Here is an 8,036-nt window from a genome sequence, read left to right on the forward strand (position 1 = left end):
GAAGGGTGGATGTAGGTCGTCATCGCGGTAGCCGTGCTCTCCGGGCTGGCGAGCGGAGGAGAGCCAAGCCCCTTGGTCGGAGAAAGCGCTTCCACGCCCTCGGAACTTTCTCCGACGGCCACACCTGCGTAGGCGCCCTGTCGCTTCGGCGGCGGCCACTACCGACGGAACCGAGGGCGACGCTCGACGATTTCCTTTGCTCCTAGCGGCAGCGCGTCTGGATTCGCTCCGCCGACTTCTTCGAGACTCTCGCGTCTTATCATTTCAATTTGCACCGTCCTGCGGGCGCCAAACGAGTCTCCCCGTTCTCTTTTAACCTCCGGCCGTCACACGGCTGTCCTCCGGTAGACAGATGCGACCCCACGCGTATCCGCCGCGCTTGATGGATGGAGCGAGACCGGGTCGCGGATCAAACGGCTCAACTTTTCTTTAAAGGTCAAATCGTAGGCGGCGGTGTGTACACTTTACTTTTGGTGGGACAGACACCTGTCTCCGTGCCAAATCGGCGAAACTCTATGCAAATACGTTCGCTTGTTCCGTTCCCGAGGCGTCTGGTCCGTCTCCAGTACAATTTGTGATGGACTGTATTGGAAAACGCCACGTGCGCTTATATGCAAAAGAAACAAACATTGCATTTTCTTCTTTTTTTTTTATCGGGCGAAATCTAGCGGCGCTTTAAAAATATTGAAGAACGCTAATCACAGTATTGGGGCCTATAATCTGCGCAAAAGTAATGCGAAAGAAAAGGAGCGATGGCTAAGGCAACGGATATTATAGCCTCAGTCGCAGCGTTAAATGGACAACGAGGTTTTTAATTCAGACGAGTTTTATGCCTCACCAAGTGGTGCTTGAAAAACCGAGTGGAGAAATGTGCCGAGTTGAATCGTCGTCGCACGAGTGCATAAACACAGCCAGCAGTCACGGTATGTATAACAGGGACGACACTTGGCTCTGTTCAGGCTCGTCACTCATAATCGACGAAGATAGGGAAAGCAAGTTTTTCTTTAAATGCGCTTACCTTCGCGGAACGTGCACCCAAAGCATGTCAGAAACGCGTTATTACATCCCGTTCGCATCGGAATGCGGCCACCACCGCTGGGAATCGAACCTGCGACCCGCGCGCAAGACTGTTTGTGTAGAAAATGATGTGTTGGTCAAAGCCAGACGAACCAAAATTGTCAGTATTCGAAAGAGAAGTCTTCGTGAATTTATTTATTTATTTATTTATTTATTTATTTATTTATTTATTTGTTTATTTATTTATTTATCTATTTGAAATATCTGCAGCGCCGTGAAGACACCATTGAAGAGGGAATATTAGAATAAAAAACAAGTTAAGCACAATACGCGTACATAATAGCGTACTTCATGTGTGCCCCACTGGAATAACATGTACTGTAGCGATGCCCCGGAACAATAGAGCACGATCAGGGTAACAGATGAGGCAGGACCGACTCAGACTTGTGCCAGACATATCTGCACCTCTTGTCTAACGCCGAGCTATAAAGTACACAAGCTCCCAAATAGATTGCCTCCGTACATCGCACACGGCTGTACCGAACACAGCTGCATACTTCTGACGTTTTCATCTTGCACCACGCATCTTGACGCGAATATCTCAAACTGAGAAAAAAAAATGTCTATAAGTGATTAAGGACTGGCCGCATGACGGGCAATTATAGCCGCGCGGCACATCGTCATTTGCGCCTTGCATCTCTTCAAAACGTCGCCACTTTCGCGAATGCGCATTCGAAGCTCACCCTGCACTGAAGTTCTTCGGTTGCGGTCAGATTTTGACGTTCACTTCGAAAGTTCGCTGAGTATATAGGTGAGAAAGAGGAGAGTATACATTCATTCAGATATCGCTCACTCTGGATAATGGGCACCCATTAACAAGTATTTTTTTTTTCTTTTTGCGTCGCTCACGTTATTGGGATCATGCCGATGGCTTTTGTGTTGCGAACAATGAGAAGGGCGCAAGGAAAAAAAAAAGGATTGCGACCTTAATTTTGCCAAGAATGCGCGCGTATCGGCGAGAACGGTGTGTATACTGTCACAAGGCTCTGCGCCTGCGAACGAATGAAACAACTGTAGCAGCTGTGAAACTATACACTTAAGATGCCGCGGCGCCTAGAGGCAAACTGCGGCCGCGTTCCTCGTGCACAGAGATTGAGGTTCCGCGGTGTGGGAACGAAGCTATAAGAACGAAGCTAGAGTAATATAGAGCGTACGTGTTGCGAGAGAAGGCGGCAGCGGGCCCTCCCACAAGCGTGCTCGTAGAAAGTGAACTTGTAGAAACTAGGCCGCCGAAGGGATTTGGAAACGTGAGGCTGACAGTGTATCACATCCGCGGCCAGTGGGCAGGAGCCCTCAAGTGTTTCGTTCTCTTTTACTATTTTTTTTTCTTCTTCCTAGGGACTCTACATGCAGTGCGGTATACCACGCAGCCGTGCGAACATTCTGCATACACAAGGAAGGAACCAGTGCGGAGCAGTGGCGATGCCGTCTACCGTGCTTTACATCTGTGGGTTTCTTTCTCACCCATATTTCAAGATCAGGAATACAAAGCGCTCATTCAAACGTCAGTCGTACCAGGACTTTTTACCGTATAGCTCTCACACAGTCTTTGTTTACATATATCCACTACGTCCGGACGTGCCACACGCGAGACCACGGACAGAACTCTCTTTGAGATAAGGTTTATTGCCGCTTCGGGAGATCCGTATGTGTTCTACTAGTCGTTTATACGGTAATTCTTTATTCGCAGTGCCCGTTTAAACAGCGGTTCTCTTAGCACCTATATACTTTACTGCGTTCAATGTTTCACTCCTCACGAGTGCCAAATACATGTTATACCCCCCCCTCTCTCTCTCTCTCTCTCTCTCCAGAACGCGCAACTGTTCGTTGAGGTGTAAGCGCAAAGCATTGAGCACTAGTAATCCGATCGCCCCCTTTCCCCCTTTTCAGCGTGTCCTCCTACTCACCAATGGGCTTGCGACACGTCGCAGTTCTGCCAGTGTTGCTCACACTTTCATCCCGGTGGCGGATGCCGCGGCTGTCCCCTCCACGCCGCATTCCTCGAAACGTCAACGCGGAAGAGCCGAGCGTTGCAGGATGCATGCGCGGGCTTGCTCTCGTCGTGCTTCCCAGAAATTAGGCAAAAACACGCGCGCGCAACGGGCAGCCCTAGTTCTCGTCAACTACATGCCGCCTTTCTTCGCCCTTGTGCCTTCAGTTCCCCCTAATGGAGTAAATTTTGAGCAAAGCTCGAGCGATGACGCTCATTGTGGCGCGTTTAGTGCAATTTTTGACATCTATCCGGGAAAAAAAACTCGCCCAAAGAAAAGACAAAGCGTCCGTCTGCGAAAACTCTGTCTGTGGGCGTACAAACACGAACACAGACGGAGCTACAGGGTCCTAACACGCTCCGAAATATATATACATATGACTGCTTTATTTATACACGAAAATAGCTGAGTGTATATTCTTAAAATGAATCTCGTTGTCCCACGCAGAACCGGCCCTGAAATTAATATTTCACTCACAAGTATATCTGGAACACTACCGGCGCTTCACATAACGAACCTTACCGTCGACCATGCCAGTAAAATCCATGGCTATAGTAGTCATTAAAAAACAGATGACTATGCCTCTAAGGTTTCGACGAGCGCACGATTACATTGTTAGCGCGGTCACGCGTACGCCCCAACAGAGCTGCACAATGCTCGGCACCGGTCCGCGTATCCTGTAAGTTAGTTGAGCGAGTTTTTGCGCGTAACAATTAACTCTCTCCAACAGACCGACTGCGCAAATTGTGATTCATTACTTTCGCCACTAATTATGCCACGCGGAAAGTACAATGCCTCAAATCCCAGCACAAGCAAAGACGTATGCAGGGCACGAATGGGAATATACCGTTCTGGTAGCCGACAACAAAAGAGACGGCCTCGCCCATCTGATTTTTCATGTATCGCATGATTGCGTTCCCTATAGAGATCAAAAGCGACCTTGCTTCCATTCTTCAGTGGTGCCATTTCATTTGTATTGCGCCACGAAGGCTGGAGCGAGCGACGCTGACCATTGCCGACCGGGGGTTGATGCCGCAAAACCGGCGCGCATTTATAAACAACGTGCCTCGCGCGCGAGCGTGAACGGCCGCGACCTTGGAACCGCGGGGAGTGGCGTATCACAAAACCCTGATTTGATATGCTGCCGCTGGTCAGGGTTGAAACGTTTTGGCATGGAGCCGTTCGGGTTCCTTTCAAGTGCCTCTACAAGTTGCACGGCGGAGAAATTCAGTCTCGACGCTCGCCTTGGAGCTCTTTCCGAACGCTGTACTTTCTACGCTCCGTGAATGAATGCTTTCCCACGCTCCGTATACACTTACGAGGCAACGCGCTTCTTGAATATATACTATACACGGGGCCGTTTAAGCAAAGTGGTATATATATTCGGGACGCAGAAGTCGATCGCAATACGGCACTCTAGCAAAAGCGAAGATGGAAAAGTTGTACAGAAGGGCGCCACGTCGGAAGCATTATACGGGCTCATTCCTCGTAGGAACACAAGCGTCTGAACATGCGCATAGGTGGAAATAGCCTTAGTCGGAACATATAACTTATAATGGAGCGCACTTACTATAAGATATAGATAGAGCGAGAACGAGAAACAGAGAGAAAAGTGACGGTGTGAAGTTAAGCATATTTGCAAACCTGCATTGAGAGAGAGAAGGGAAGATGACATCCACGAAGGAATAAAAGCGGTAGAAGGTGATTATATGTGCATCACAACGCAAACATCATTTACCACCCATTCAGAGTTAATCGCATGAGTCCGCTGACCAAAAAAGGAGCACTAACAGGATATTCACGACTCCTGATTATTATCATTACTTTGTTTTTGCGTTAAATAAAGGATCCAGACTCCTAATTCTCAAGAAATATAGTGGCAAGCCGCAGCAGGCCCTAAATAATTTAAGTTTTTCTAGAGCCAGTTCCGGTCTAGATTACCTTCTGTGTCACGACGCAAACGGTGGCCACGTGGGAGCAGGACATATAATATATATATATATATATATATATATATATATATATATATATATATATATATATATATATATGTAGTCGAATAATTTAATATCCACTACACGTGATGAAACTAAGTAGTTGAAGTAATGACACAATCTGTGCGATGCCTTGACGCACTGAACGACATGCATATAGATTTTAGGTTCCCTAAATTCTGCTAAATGTGACCCTGAGCTCTGTAACTCCCTTAAAGCTATCCTGCTCCTTCTCCACGCATCGTCTTTCACGCATAGCCGGTCCCGATAAGCTTATCATCCTTGGAAACTCGTAATCGATTCAGCCTAACCGTATTCGAGTCTGATACGATCACAGTGCATGGTAATACAGGCGTGCACCATGGCAATGACCACGTCATAAACAACGTTTATTACTGTTATCTACACAGCTTCTGCGAGTAAATTGCTAGTGCCTTATGTAAATCGATGCGGCGTTATTCAGCTTTAAATATACATAACGAGAGGGAGCGACTGGGGTTACAAAGACCCATTACCGGACGTATTAAACCGGAACGCCAGTCTCTGTCGCACTACGTAACGATGATTTATTCAAGATTTACTTTGCAATACGCTTACGATGAAAGAGAAATAAGTAAATACCGGGGTTTTACGGGCAATTTATGATCCGAGTTTTAGCTACGCCGTAGTGGGGGACACCGTTTTAATAACTATCCAAGTGGGGTTCTTTAACATGCACCTAAATCTGAGTGCGCGAGCATTTTCCTTTATTATTTCTTTCTTTATTATTATTTCTTTCTTTATTAGCATTTCGTCCCCATCGAAATGCTGCCATCGCGACCGGGATCGAACCTGAGACTTCAGCATCGTAACGCCCTAAGCTTTGGACTACCGAGTAGTGATGCAGAACTATCGGTAAATTGACTATCGATATTATCGATAGTTTTTTTTAAACTATCGATAGTGTAAACAAACTATCGATAGTGCTACTATCGACAAACTATCGATAGTGCAATCGGTAGTACCATCGTTAATATTACTAGAGAGCTATTACTGCCACGCGTGTTAATTGCTTTGTTTTGACGTATTAGGGTTTCACCCACAAAGACTGTTAGCAACGTTTGACGCAGCCCGCGCCGTAATGTTTCAGAAGCTTCAGAATTGTTTGAGATCATTCTGTTACGATTACGCACCGGACGCGAATAGTCAAGTTTATTCGAGAGCTTACGCGAGCACCAGCGATAACGCTGGAAGGTTCGATGGCTGATGTATAAAGGACGACGCGGTCCACCGATGATGAGAGGACTCAACGGCTGACGACTGCTAGCTCCCGCCGCTATCAGTGCGCAGCGTGTATCGCTTGTATTTGCAGTTTTGATTTTCTGGGCACAAGTTCGTCCACATAAAGAGCTCCGTATTTCCCATTCTTGCTGCAGCATTCTTCACCGTCACAACCACGTGACAATGCTATCGATAGTGGTGTGAATAACGATGCGGTTGCTTGCCGGCCATATTGCCAAAATATTTCCGATAGCTTACAACCAGCTTCTCTTAATTTATGAGCAATTTTCGGCAGAGAAATTAACTATTTCTGCAGTGTATGTGGCGCAATATATCCATCAATAAATTCGTATCCGAAAGCAATCAGCTACACCTTACAATTAACTTTTCTTATTTTGAAATCATAAAATGCAATATCAATTTGAACCCTCGCAGTCCCGCCACATGTAAAGGCTTCCTTTCCGCTACAGCTGAACAGTTTGATTTTCAGATCATGTGTCAGCGAAGCACTCTGGTGAAGAACACAAGCATGTCAATTTTCTTGCCCTTCAGCCTGCTCCACTGGCTCCACTATGTACTACGCGCGCGGGGAACCAAGTTTATTAAAGACGATAGTCTTTCTTGGCGAACTTAAACGCAGAAATTTCGGTCTGTCTGTCTTTCTTTCTGTTTGTCGGCACGTCACTCGATTCAGCCACCCGGCCAAAGTTGAACCACTTGCCCAAGGGCCAGCCATCTTGAACGGCTGACTAGGTTCATACTTGTGTACACTGTTGATCAAAAAGCAAACATTACGCATATCTGAGGCGCAACATCACTAGGTAAGTATTAGGTGGTGTGTTCCTTTAATAGAAAATATATAGATACGTAATTCTAGAGACCCTAGTTTCTTAAGCTGCGCTGAAAATGCGACTGCGCTGAAACTAGCTTTGCTCATTGGCCTCTGCACGAGCTCATTGTTGTGTTTCGCTTTCGGTTCAGTATTGCGCAGTACGAATGCCATGGCGCGCCGCTCTGGCATTCCTGTTTTACCCAGGCGACGTGTAAATAATAGAGTGTGTGGAGAGTACTCGTTGAGTGCGGACGTTTCTCCTGCTTCGGCGCTTCGCGCCAAACCGCGTGTTCGGGCTGGCTGGCGTCCCCGCTGTCGCGTTGGTCACCGCCGGTCTTAGCCTGCTGCTGCGCCGGGACTACCAGCCCGCAACACAGCACTCATGTTTCCCGACGTATTGCCAGATGGCGTCCATATCGCACGCAGCGCCTCTTCTATCGTCTTTAGACGACATTTGCAGTGAAGCACGCAGATACGCGGCCAATTTTTCTGCAGTGAGTCCGCGCAGTGAGTCCGCGCTGTACCATCGAATTTTTTACTATCGACAGCGCTATCGATAGTATCGATAGTACCATCGATAGTTCGATAGTGACTCAGCTATCGATAGTATCGATAGTACCATCGATAGTTCTGCATCACTACTACCGAGGCAAGTGGGGGCATGATGAGTCATGCAGAAACATTGGGGCTCGTGTGGGGGACAGGACGTCGGCCCGAGGTTTTACAACAAAAGTTTGTAATTTTGTCCTAACAAGGCGCTGAAAGAAACATTATACACAATGCCACAACCATTAAGCAGCTGCGCTTCAGTCAACTAGGTCCCTCAAAGCGTTTTTCTTTACGGGACAGTCCGTGAATTTTTATGATAATGGTTCGTCTCGT

Source organism: Rhipicephalus sanguineus, chromosome 1, assembly GCF_013339695.2.
Source record: "Rhipicephalus sanguineus isolate Rsan-2018 chromosome 1, BIME_Rsan_1.4, whole genome shotgun sequence".
NCBI classification, from domain to species: Eukaryota; Metazoa; Arthropoda; class Arachnida; order Ixodida; family Ixodidae; genus Rhipicephalus; species Rhipicephalus sanguineus.